Genomic DNA, 14223 nt, shown 5'->3' on the forward strand with positions numbered 1-14223 from the left:
GCAAGTGGCAAACATCATTCCTATTTTGTGCAGGACTGGGAAGAGGAATTTGCTGCTTGGCAGAAAGTGAGTAAAGATTTTCTTTTTAATCTGGCAGATTTTTATTTTTAATATTTAAATGTTTGAATTATTAAATACTTAGCCATATGCTTTTATTTCCTTTTAGCTCTTTAATGTGATGGATTAGACTGTAAAGCTTCTTGATATTGAACCATGTTTGTATTGTTGGGATAATGCCCAATTGATTATGTATTTTTTTCTTTAAAAAATAACCCTTTTCCTAACCTAGTGAAGGAGACATAACACAAAATTTCATCTTGTGATTACTATTACTATGAAGCATACAGTTCTGTGGCATTATATACCTGCACCCAACTAACACCACCATGCCATGTATTGTTTTGTAGTACATCATTAAATTTTCTTGCCAGGATTTTGTATCTAAAACCAGAAGTGAGGTAAAATGAGCCCGTAACTTCATTGACTTGAATTCTTGCTCACTGATTTGGGAACCCAGGTTTCCCAGCCTTCTAAATAAGCTGGCAGCTTTCACTCTGTTTGCTAGAAATCCTTGCATGGGAGCAAAAGCAAAAGTTTCCTCCAGGCTCATGAAGAATCACCTATAAAACCTCCCTGCTGGTGTCTCTGTGACATTTTGGGGTGCATTTGAGTGTAAATATTTTGTGGTTACTTTTTGTCTGTGCTAGGCAAGCACTCTATTGCTGTGCATACCATTCTTTTAAATATAACCCAATGGCACTCTTCAGTCCCCTGCCTGGCCCCTCTGCCAGGCCCTACCTCTGATTCACATCGTTCTGCAGCTCCTGGTTGTGTTCTTCTGTTACTGCAGCCGCTTTCTCTGCTGCTCCAGGGACGAGTGGCTAAAATCCTCTGAAGCCACAGTCTACAAAGGAAAGAGAGGGTTGAGTCTGGGATTCTGAAGCTGAAGCTTCCAGGTGCTGCACACTCCTGAGGATTCAAGTCCACCTTCCTCCCCTTCCAAATATCTTGGGTGCAAGGTCATGGACAGAGTGAAGAAGGAGTGGGGCCCAGCTGGCTGCAGGAAGCAAGCCTACGGCCCACCACCTTGGTGATGGGAGGGCCAGTGCCACCCCTCCTCCCACAGTCCTCACTTACCCCATGGCCTCCTGGAAGGATCTGGAAGGATGATAGCCACAGATTGACTGACTTACTGATCTCACTCAATAAGACCAATGGATCATAGACATACCTGGTAAGGGAACCCATTAGGCAAGGCCAAGGACATGACACCCTCTAGGGGGAAGAGGGTTGGGGGCGTGACTACCAGCTGGGTCCAGGAGGGAGCAGGCAAGAAGGAGGTGAGGGCAGAAAATGAAGATGGACAGAAGGATGAACATAAGTATGAATGCAGAGAAGCAAAAACAAAAAAGAAATAAAAACATAGTAACAAAATCCCAACTCAAGATGCATAATCACACAGAAAATACGTGTAAGGGCATCACAATATCTGAGAGGTAACAGGGAGTTCATTAGACTCAGAGAAAGAGGTCACACCTCTCCCTATCCCATCTCCTACATCCCTTGACTATTAGGTCTAGGGGCTGGAACAGTGATGCTATAGTCCACTGGGCTTTCTGGACTCAGTTTAGAAGGAGGTACAGGAGACATTTGCATGAAGAATGGCTTCAGACACAGGCCAAAGTGGCATGCCACTCATAGAGGGCTGTGGAATGCAGGAAAGGTCAGGGGTTACAGCTTAGGAGGAGAGGGCTGAAGACCAGGATGGCTGATGTCAGTGGGAGGTATCTAAGGCATACTAGGGAGTCAGGAGCTGTCCAAAATATAAACCGGTGGTGTTAGGGTTTATGTCTGATGCTGAAAACACACAAACCAAAAAAAAAAATACCAAAACTATAGGGCATAAGGATCCATCAGCTGGATAGAGATCTGGGGTTAGGGGCACTCCTAAAAGACAGGAACACAAGCTGTCAGTCCAGCACAAATTCCACCAGCAGATCTTCTCCCAGCATCCCGAGCATCAGCAGACAGATGCCACAGGACAACATCGTGCTCTCCTCAGCCTCAGGGGACTCCCAGGTCAATGTGCTGCTGACTTGCCTTCCTTCCCTCCAGCCCAGGCATGTAGCAAAGAGGAAAAGTCTTGCCCAGGACTCAGCATTCCTCTGGCTGGGCTCAACTCATTAGGGCCTCAGCTGTCCCCACTTACTGTCTTCTCACACAAGATTCTGGGCCCCCACCTTGCTCTTCTTCCCAAAAGGCCAGTGCTTGGCACAACTATGGCCAGGGGCCTGGAACTTAGGCTCTCCATCTGAGCGGGTGTCCAGGCCATTTTCTGTGTGTGTACAGATCACAGGCTGGCTGAAGTCCTCAAATTCCACATCACCAGGGTGGGCATAACCTGACTTGTGTAGCTCTATGAGAATCTGGGTGTCCTGGGGAAAGGAACAGTGGATGGGCAGTCAGGGGCAAGGCCCAGTACCTAGTTTTGGAGATCCCCACAGTGCCCACACATTGGCCTACTTAGGCACCCACATTCTTGGCATCCACAGCTTAAGCAGCCACCTTCATGCCCTCAAAGCACTTGGTAATGATGAGTAACACCTGCATTTCCATCTCTGACAGCAGCCAGTACCCTGACGTACTGATCTCACTGAAGGTGGCTCTATGCTCATCCTTGTCCTGCAGTTTCTGTGGGGACAGGGAAAAGGCATGAAACACATGGGTGGAGGCAGATCAGGTATAAAGCATTCTGCAAATATGATGGTGCCCTAACTGTCAGCACTAGCTCCTGCCCAGTGTGGTGGGGAAGACACACTCCTGTAGGCGGAGCTGCAACACAGGGCTGGGGGTTGAAAATGGGTTATATAAGAACTGTAAATTGCTTCAGGTCAATTTGGTATCACTTGTGTTTTGACACAAAGTTATGGAGTATATCTTGTTTCCAATGTTTATTTAGTATAAGTGATTTTGAATCTGTATGTGCTTTTTTTGGTAAATTATTATATTGAAATTATTATTTAAAATAATAATTTTTATTGAAATAAAAATTTACAAAGAATAGATAACTATCCCCAAAGAGTTTATTGATTAAAAATATCAACTATTTGGCTATTTTATCTGCACATAATTAGTGGAAGTTTTATATATATATATATATATTTGAGATAAATACGAACTCTGATAAATTTTAAGTTATTCACTTCATAAATTATATTTTTGGAAAAAACCTCATGGTACTTTTAGTTGAGGAAAGTAAATGTCTTATCTGGAGTTTGGCCCCAAACAAAGAAAGGCACCTTGAGTTATTCATTCTCAGCAAGTAATATTTCTTCCCATACCTTTATTCATCCACTATATAGCTATTGTAAATCAGTGAAACTATTTTGCAGTAAATTCAGAAGATATGAATATCCTCTTCTAACCAGTTCTCTATCTCAATTTCTTTAGGAATAACTAGCAGCACCTATGTTCCCAATGGAACCTGGAGGTAATTGACAATAATGTGAGGAAATACGTCCTCCATATGATTAGATTGGTTTTATATCCATCAATCAATCATTCAATAAATGTTTTGAACACTAACCAGCATTGTGTTCCACAGATACATGGTGATGTATCTGTGGAAAACAAACAGACAAACATTGTTTTTTTTAAAAAATTCTTGTCTTTCTTTATAAAATTTGCATTGTTGTTAGGATAAATAAACCAAGTTAATGATTGCTTAGCATAGTTATATTCCTCAGCTATTATTTTCACTATACTTAGTATCCCAAAATAATGATAGTTAATCTCATTAAATAATGGCTAATTAACAAGATTTTAAATTGGTGCATTTCTGGGAAGCCCCTTGGAATATAAAACAATAAACAAACAGAGATCCAATATTCCCATTTGACAAGACACAATTATTTGCCTTAATTAAATTAATATTTTCAGAATTATTGTGGGGATAAATTTGTTAAACTGGTGCTTCAAGGAATTTCAGGTTTATTGCAGTGCTTGTAAAATCAATTCTTTTATATCATTCAGGGCATTGAAGCAAGTGCAAGTTTAGAATTTTATTTTTGTCAGGGTAAACAATTTTTGAAAAGCTAAGCTTTGTTTCTTTCTTCTGACTTATAAAATAAGAGTCAAGAATTATCTTCCCAAATGAGTATAAAATACCAAATATCAATATTTACCTCCAACTTGTAGATTTGGGCAAATAATAATTTGAGAAATTAAATAACTTGTTTAATGCAATGAACTCAGGTGTGTGCTTCTACTGAACTACACCCTAGCCCTTTTTGTTTTGTGAGACAGGGCCTCACTAAATTGTCCAAGTTGGCCTGGAGCATGCAAACTTCCTACCTGAGACTCTGGAGTCACTGAGATTACAGGCCAGCATGATACTATATGAAGCTTATATGGAGCTTATGGAAAGGTAAGAATAATGCATATGTGTGTATCTTATACATAAATATATGCTTAGTCTGAAATATATCTGTGTGCATAAACTGTGTGTGTGTATGTATATATTATGGTGGTGCTAGGTGCTCTGAAGTCAGTGAAGGGCTATAATGCAGTGGTCAGGGATGGCCTCTCTGATAAGGTAACAAATGAACAAAACATAAAAGTGAGAAAAGGGACCATTTGAATAGATGTACAAAGACAATAAAAGCAGCAGAAACTCCCTCAAAAAATCAGACACCCCGATTTATCAACTTGGAGTTATAGGACTGAAATCTACATTAAACCCAGGGAGAAAAAATCCCAAGTTAAGAATATTATATACAAGATTGACCAAATTATGGGCATGCTCAGATGTGGCATAATGAATCCTATGATTATGTATATTTACAATATACCAATTTTAAAAAGTTATAATCTAAGTTGAGTGTGGTGGCGAATGACTGTAATCCCAATGACTCAGAGTGAGGCAGGAAGATCTGGAGATCAAAGCCTGCTTCATCAGCTTAGTAAGGCCCTAACCAACCTAGTGATAACCTGACTCCATATAAAAAATAAAAATTCTGGAAATGTAGCTCAGGGTTAGAGTGTCCCTGTGTTCAATCCCCAGTACCAAAACCCAAAAATAAAGTAACAATAATGAAAATATAAACAAAAAAGAGAACATCTAAAAGAAATCCAAAAGAACATTATGCATCAAGGACCAATAATCAGATTAACAGAAGATTTAATAACTGCTGCAGACACAAGCAGATAAAAAAGATTTCCAAAGGACTGAACAACAACAACAACCTGTCATCCTAGAGATTTATGACTAGTTAAACTATAACTAGAGTAGGGGCAGGAAAGGACAGCTTTCTCCTTGAAAAAAAAAACTATTAAGCAGTTATTAAACAATTAAACCACATATTTTGGTGCACACCCGTAATCCAAGTAGCTCTGGAGGCTGATAGCAGAGGATTGCAAGTTCAAGGACAGTCTCAGCAACTTAGTGAGGCTTTAAGGAATTCAGGGAGATGCTGTCTGTAAGTAAAATATAAAAAAGGGCTTGGGATGTGGCAACCCTGGATTCAGTCCCCAGTACAAAAAATAATACATCCAAATAAAGCAAAATGACCCCAGAGAAAAGGTATCATTTGAAGGAGGAATAATTCACACAATACAATTGAAAAAGATCTTTATCATTGTGGAATTAGAAAATAAATAAACAAAGAAACAAAATAGAGTCAGGTGACAACAGTGTTCTGAGGAGAGCAAGGTGACAGGTGTGTCAGAGAAACCTGGAGGGGAAGGGCTCTGCTTTGGACAGGGCAAGTTTTGAACTTCTGAGCCAGAACAGTACTTAGGGTGGGAGCTGACCTGGGCATGAAAGGACGTAGACAACATCCACCCTTTTAACAACCAAAAGTGTCTCTAAACAATATCACAGGCCCTTAGGCCGTCTCCTGAGGTCCCTAGAAAGAGGTGTTCAAGAAGGCAGGGGCTGGCCTGGGATGCCAGGAGGTGCAGATAGGGACCCACCTCCAAGCTGGCCCCAGTGTGTCCAGGCACAATCTTGAGGGGACCATCCAATTACAAGTATCCAACAGGATCTCAAAATTACTCATCTGTTTCTGGGCTGGAAAGGGGACTGATGTGTTGTTTGAGCAGCTCCAGGGGTTACACCAGGGTCCTCTCTGCTGCCTTGATATCTTTTTCCAGATTTTCCTGAAGCCACTGGCACAGCGACCAAACCAGAAGAACCAGTGACAGCAGGCACAGAGCCCCCAGGGTAACCACAGCCAGCCACATCAGCCACAGGTATTCCATGGGGGCCTGAACCTCCAGGTCACTGAGGGGCCCACTATCACAGCCAAAAGTTACCCCTCAACAACTAGCCATGTCCCCTTCTCCTCTGAAAAGCAGTTGTAGGCCCCAGCATGATGATATTGGCCAGCCATCACCACTAGGGCTTGGAGACGGGCATCATAGTGGATGGAGCCTGGCTGGTCTGCAGGTAGGACCTGGCCTTCAAAGATCCAGCAGGCATAGGCCAACTTGGAGGAGAGGTGACAGGGCAGTACCAAGTCTGTGCCCACTACCATTGTGGTGTTTTTCAGCATTCGCCTGACTGTAGCAACAGAGGGGGAAGGTAGCAGAGTCAGTGCAAGTGACCAAGGGCCAGGGAGATGTGATGTGGAAAATCCACCTGAGGACCACAGCCCATCTGGAGGGGAGGGGGCCACAAAAAAGCACACCTTTCTTAGTGCCATGAAGGTCACAAAAGCTTATGGTGTCTGAGATCCCCATGTTCTGAACAAGCAGAGATCTGGCAGAGGAAATGGGTATCAGAAGCTTGGTTCCAACCACCGTATCCACCCACCTTCCTGGTCCCAGCCCTTGCAGAACCTAGCTCACCAGAGTGGCAGGCCACAGACAAACAGTGACTAGTGTTGATGCTCCAGGCACAGTAGGAGTCCCTCACAAGGACACAGTCTGCACATATGTGGTACTTCACAGAGTCTGCCAGGGGCAGCTGGACCAGCTAGGAGCAGGAGCCAGCAAAGAGCAGCTTCTGTGGGAGAAGAGGAGTGAGAGGGTTGGTAGGGCCACATGCATCCCAGGGCTGCTCAGACTCCAAGGAGCACAAGCAGGAGAGGTGCCCACATGAGGATGAGGCAGAAGACAGCACTGCAAAGGAAGGTGCAAGTCTCAAGAAAACAGGGAGGCTATGCACACAGAAGGCATGAAACATTTTCCTCCAGTGCCCTTGGCTCNTCAGTCAGTGAGACCCCTAGGTGAGGGCCACTAGTGCCAAGGCTAAAGAGAGGTCTGCCCTCATATGACAGTACTCCACGGAACAGTGCCCTGTGAGGCCCAGGAGGCCAGCAGTGCCTGAGCATCCACCTGGTTGCTCTTCCCTTTCTCAGTACACTCGATCTTCTTCTCAGTTGGTGCCTCCCAGAAGATCTAGTGGACAAGGAATGGTAATGTCATATGTACATGCAGATAAGGATGATACCCTGTGGTAAATCTTGATCCTCATCCTCTGGAAGCTTCTTTCAATAGAGGACAGAAGCCCCTAGCTACCAGCAAGGAGCCCTGACACTTGTCTTCCAAGTCATTCAGGAGGCTGAGGCAGAAGTATTGCAAATTCAAGGCCAGCCCTTGCAATGTAGTAAGAACTTGTATGTAAATAAAGTTTGAAAAGGGACTGGGAATGCAGCTCATAAAGTGTCCCTGTGTTTATGTTCAAGTACATGGGTATGTTTGGGGGAGTCCCATACTACCTCATCATGGCATAATCCAGTAAGTGCCATAGAAGAGAAGAGAGAGATTGCTGATCCTGATGGGAGTTGGGAAGGCCTGGGGGCACACTATTTGATGAGATACCATGTGGTTTAACTGGTTCAAATTGTGGTTGCATTCCAAGCTTTCTGAGGAATCTCAATACTGCTTTCCAGAGTGGCTGTACCCATCCAAATTGATTTATTCTAAGCAAGTGTCTTCCCATGTCCTTTAAGTTTAGAGGCATGGTGTTCTATTTCCAAGGATGTCATGCCGCTGTTTAAAATTATTGTTGAAACTCCAAATATGTGTAGCTTTTCATCCACCCTTCCCACATACAAGTAAATGAATATCACAGTATCTCACTGGATCTCCAGTGCCCATATGTGTTTGCAGCTGATGGCAGGGTTGAAGTTTTGTGGCAGAGATCAGACAGCACAGGCTCAGAATGTTTCTCTCCTCCTCATTTCTGATCCTTTTATCATTGGAGATGGAGCCCAGAAGCCTGCTTGAATCCTTAGGTAGTGTGACCCTAGAATATCGGTGGCATTATTTCTCCTCTCCATTAGGCACCAATAGCAAAAAAGCAAATTGGGAGCACACTTATAGCATCTGCAGTAGGTCTGAAGTTTGTGTGCATCTGTTGGGCTGCAGTGATGAGATGAATCCTCTTTGTTAATATGTGACTTGCAACTTGAAGCCTCCCCAGTCTCTGGATTATAAAGCAGGTTGCTCTGTGGGCAGCCTTTCAGCCAGAGAACACGTGGAACAGAGCAAGGGCTAATCCTGGGAATGCAAAGAGCACACTGGGATTTTTTTTTTCCTTTCCCTTCTGGTGGTGACTTTAGGTAACAGCTGCATCAAAACCTGGCTGATTCCATAAAGCCTTGTAAGTAAGGGCTGCTAGAAATGAGAGCACACTGAAGTATGTCAGCAAAAGAAGAACAAGGGGCTGCTCTTGTAGCATGCACTCTAGTACCTTGACCCCTCCCCTAAAAAATATAGTTCCCAGTCAGGCGTGGTTGTGCATACCTCTAATCCTAGTGGCTCTAAAGGCTGAGGCAAGAGGATTGCAAGTTCAAAGCCAGCCTCAGCAAAAGCAAGGTCCTAAGCAACTCAGTGAGACCCTGTTTCTAAATAAAATATGAAAAAGGGCTAGGGATGTGGGTCAGTGGTTAAGTGTCCCTGGGTTCAATCCCCTGTAAAGGGGGGATTTTTTGTGTATGCTAATTATATAGAATAGTGGGTTTGTTGTGGTATATTTGAAAGTGCATATACCACAACTATGGCATAGACAAAGGGGTCAGAGGGAGAGAGGAAGGGGTGCAAGGGGAGGGTACCCTGAATGAAATATATCAATCAGACTATCATGAATCCTATAAAGAAAGAAACTTTCAAGCCTGCCACAGAACTAAGACTCTACCACCAACAGGTAGAGCTGGGGGGTGGGTTATGTCATGTCCCTTTGGCTTGGAAACAAATATTTCTTAACACATTTTCAGAACCTAACACATAAATTGAGACTGAAATAGAAGACAGGAACTTATTGTACTTGATCATGACCTGTTGGCATATTACTTAAGATCTATTGATTCCCTTCTTCTATAATTCCATAGTCATGAAGAAAATTGGAATCATTTTGTTAAAAGCTAGAATGCTAGGTAGTGCTTACCCTGGAGAAAATGTACCAGAAATTTGTGCCTCAAAGGAGTGGAGTGGAGTTACAGCTACAAACCTGTTTTCTCTGATATCCATTTCTAGTAAATTGTTTTCACACTATTTGAGCATCTCTTAATTAATTGGTAAAATGAATTTCTGAGCAGAATTGCACTGTGGTCTGATAAGCCAGAAAATCCTCTCTTATTCACCCCTCACAAACACTCTGTTTAGCATTTTTACAAGGATTATACCCTCTTCAAAGTTGAAGAATGATTGTTGTTTTTATTTTATCAATCCACATATTTTAAACAAGTATTTTTTCTGTTTTGTTTTATGCCTGAAATTGAACTCAAGGGCACTTAACCACTGAGCTATATCCTCAGCCCTTTTTCTATTTTATTTAGAGACAGGGTCTCTCTAAATTGCTGAGGCTGGCTTTGAATTTGCAATCCACTTACCTCAGCCTTCAGAGCTGCCGGAATTACAGGAGTGTACCACTGCACCCAGCTAAATGTAACTTCTTAATTCCACTTCTACACATGGGTATATAAAGTCAATGTGACCTCAACTGATGTAACCTGCAGATTAGCCATGAAATGGTAAAAACAAACAAGATTGGTGTCTATTTAAGGAAATGGTTAGACAGGTCATCACTTTTCAGTTTGTCCTTGGTTAGCATATACAGTTTCAGCAAGAATCTTGCAGTTTCTGATGTAAGTTCTTGCCATGAATTTTTATTGGGGGGGCGGGGATAGGAGCTGGTATTTTCACACTAAAGCCTGCTGTCTGTTGTGTGAATAATCCCCAGTTTTTTTTTTTTCTTTTGCATTTGACTGTGCAGATGACATAAAAACATTTTGTGAATTGGAAAGTATGATCACACAGGAATTTGTGTGATCACACATGTTTCATTGAGGCACAGATTCCTAGTGAATCTAGTTTATACCTGCACTTTTTGGGGAGATGAAGTATTTTTGCTCTGAAGGATGCTGCAGCCACTTTTCAAGTGAGAAAAAAGTCATCTCTAATACATGGGAAATTTTTCACTACCTAAGAGGAAGGGAGTTGGAAAACAGCCTTTTTATTTTTCTTTTTTTTTTCCTTTTTCTTTCTTCTTTTTGTACCTGGGATTGAACTCAGTGGCACTTAACTACTGAGCCACATCCCAGCCCCGTCCATTTTGTATTTTATTTAGAGACAGGTTTTCCCTGACTTGCTTAAGGCCTTGCTAAGTTGTTGAGGCTGGCATTGAACTTGCCGACTTCCTGCCTCAGCCTGCTGAGCTGCTGGGATTACAGGCATGCCCAGCTAGGGAGCAGCTTTAAGTCACAGAGACATTTGATCCACATATTTGTGTGAGTTAGGGTCTTATTAGAGACATTTAAAAAATAGTTTTTAAGTTGTAGATGAACTCAATATCATTATCTGGTTTATGTATTTTTATGTGGTGCTGAGGATTGAACCCCAGTGCCTCACTTGTGCTAGGCAAGCACTCTACCACTGAGCCACAACTCCAGCCCACAAATTAATTTATTAAAGCTCAGCTTTTCCTTCTGTCAAGTGCAGTATTACCAACATACTTCACAGGGTTGCAAAGAGGAGTTAGAAAAAGTGCTTAGAAGAATATATTCTCTATAATCCTTAGATGTTGTGATTAATGTATCATGCATGATTTCAACTGGCTTACATCATAAAACACAGCTAAAAAGGGTGAACTGAATATCCCCCAGTGGTAGAAAGTGGTAGAAAATGCACTTTGACACATTTTGGAGTCTTGATACATTCTTACTCTGGAGTCCTGATACATTCTTACTCAGATCGTGAATGGGGTTCTGTGTGCCCCTCCTACGGTCCATGATGGTTTTGCTAGGTTTGTATCTAGTAGGAGTACAGGTAGAGCAGCACATGATGCAGTCTCAGGGCCAGGCTGTATTTATCCACATTATCTGGGCAAAGACCTGAGGTTCCTGGGGGAGGAAACAAACACTAGCTGATAAAGTTTGGTGGTACTAAGCATGATTCCAGAGAAAGCAATGCTCCCCAGCTAGCTGGTGACAGATTCCTGCTTGCTCTTCCTTTAAGCTAAGAGATGAGCAGAGGTTGATGGGCAGGGAGTGGGGCAAGTTTGATTCTTCCTCATGGCTTTATCATTGTGAAATAGGTTAGGGAGATTGTTATTTGGACTTTTATGATATTTCTGTACCCCATAATGATCGAGTCTGTGCTAGACAGATTGATGGCACTCCATAAATAGAGATGGACCCCACCTTACGATGGGTTGACTTAAAATATTTCAACCTTACAGTGATGTGAGAGCAGATCTTGGCAATCACTCTGTTCTTTTTTTTTTTTTTTTTCACTTTGAGTTCAATATTCAGTGAATTCCATGAGCTTTACCACACTGTGTTATAAATTGAGCTCTGTGCTGGGCACAGGGATGCAGGCCTGCATCTGTAATCCCAGCAGCTTGGGAGGCTGAAGCAGGAAGATCACAAGTTCGAGTCCAGCTTTACCAACTTGGCGAGGCCCTAAGCAACTCAGTACAACTCTGTCTCTAAATAAAATACAAAATAGGGATGAGATGTGGTTCAGTGGTTGAGCGCCCCTGAGTTCAATCTCCAGTACCCCCTCACGACAAAAAGAGGCATGGTGTCAGTGATTTTGCTCTGCAGTAGACTCACACCACTGGTGTTTGTTTAAGGCAAGCTAGGCTGAGATTTGATATTTGGTGGGTTAAGTGTATTGAATGCATTTTCAATACAATGTTTTTAACTTCCTGTGGGCATCCTTTTATTGTAGGTTGAAGAGCACGATTATTGGTTGGTGGCTTGAGGATTGGGGGACAACCTCTAAATGTTTATGTCATCTATAGAAAAGCAAAGAATTGAAATAAACCAGTCTGTGCTTTAGTTACATATTAAAAATTCTTGATGTGCCATATGCTGGTAAACGTATAACAAATTATTGCTGTAATGACTGATAACACTCAGTTTGGAACTGGGGAGACATGTTAGCATATGACTCTTTGGAGCCAGTACAAGCTTATAAACTCACACAAATAATTAATACCACTTGTGTGCTGGGTACTGTGCTAAGTGGTTTAGGTATATTTGTTCATTTAAACATCACTGTAACTTTTTTTTTTGGTACCAGGGATTGAACCCTGGGGAACTTAACCACAGAGCCACATCCCCAGCTCTTGCTAAGTAAGTTGCTTAGGGCCTTGCTAAGTTGCTGAGCTGGTTTGAACTTGCAGTCTTCCTGCCTAAGCCTCCAGAGCTGCAGGGATTACTGGTGTGTGTCACCATGCCTGGCATAGAACCTCCTTTGAAAAGAGAAAACTGAAGTTCATAGAGTTCAAGAAGCTAGCCCAAGGTTACATGAGTTGTAAGTGACAGAATTTCCATGAGGACCCACACAGCCTGGCTTCAGTGTTCATGCTGTGGACTCAAAACTATACTGTCACCTCTCAGCAAAATTTCAACGTTGCTAATTTGAAGTTTCCTTAAGTTAGAAAAAGTCACACAAGAGCACAGTCTAAATCAGAGCTAAACTTGACTAAATACTCTTGCTCTGTCCCATTTGCAAGCAGGTGCAGCTGTAGGTGGGGGAAATAGGTTCCTTCCTCCTCTTGAGAGTCCAGAATTACCTGTTAAAAGCCACACACTCCTCCTGGCTGTGTCTTCTCTCCCATAGGCATCCCTCTTTCTCCAGAATGTGCCAAGCATACATCACTCTCTTCACACAGGAGTCTCCAAGGGCCTCCAAAAGCATAATGAAATTTTACCTTAGGGCTTATTTTCTCCCTGGAATCAGCCACTGTGGAATTCTGAGGAAACAAACACTTGTCTTTATCACATTGTTTACTCTATATAAGCCATTTTATTTTATTTTAATCTTGTACCAGGGATTGAACCCAATGGTGTTTAACCACTGAGCCACATCCCCAGCACTTTTCTTGTATTTTATTTTGAGATAGGGACTCGCTGAGTTGCCTAAAGCCTCACTATATTGCTGAGACCAGCCTCGAAGTTGCCATCCTCCTCCCTCAGCCCCCTGAGCTGCTGGAATTACAGGTATGCACCACCCCCCCAGCACATCCCCAGCCCCCTCCATCACTCAGACACTCATACTCCACCCCAACTGTACACTTTTGAGTTATTTCTCAAGCTACCCCCTAGGGCCCTCTTCTTCATAGGAGTGCTCCTTTTGTCACCAAATAATGTAGATCAGTGCCTTGAAAATGAAAATGTCTTAATTTGAAGATTATTTTTCCCTTTCGTCATTCTAGGCAAAGAAATGGCATTTCTTCTCACTGTGAACCATCAGGATGCTGCAATGTAGGAAACATTCTTTGTTGATATTTTGTTCTCTCAGTGGAATCATTGTAGATATTTGTACCACGTCATTCTGGGTTGTGATATCCATCTGGGATACACTGCGGAGGATGGACATGGTCAGGAAGAAAAGGGCAGTGGTGTCCATGGCTCATCTATGCCTAATAGTGGACCGTCATAGTGGCCTGCAGCAAAGGGTAGATCTATTGCACCTCTGAAGGGTGCACAGCTGCCTACAGATTGACCTGTGACTGTTTCTTACCCTGAAGTGTACAGGGTAGACCAGGCACAGTGGTGCATGCCTGTCATCCCAGCATCTCAGGAGGCTGAAGCAGGAGGATCACAAGTTCAAGGCCAATCTCAGAAACTTCCAAGCATCCCAGTGAGACCCTATCTCTAAACAAAATACAAAATAGTGCTGAGGATGTGGCTCAATGGTCAAGTGCCCCTGAGTTCAATCCAGGGTTACCCCAGTCCCTCAAAAAAAAAAAAAAAAAAAAAAAAAAAT

The sequence above is a fragment of the Marmota marmota genome, unplaced genomic scaffold (genome assembly GCF_001458135.2).
Source record: "Marmota marmota marmota unplaced genomic scaffold, marMar, whole genome shotgun sequence".
In the NCBI taxonomy this organism is placed as follows: Eukaryota; Metazoa; Chordata; class Mammalia; order Rodentia; family Sciuridae; genus Marmota; species Marmota marmota.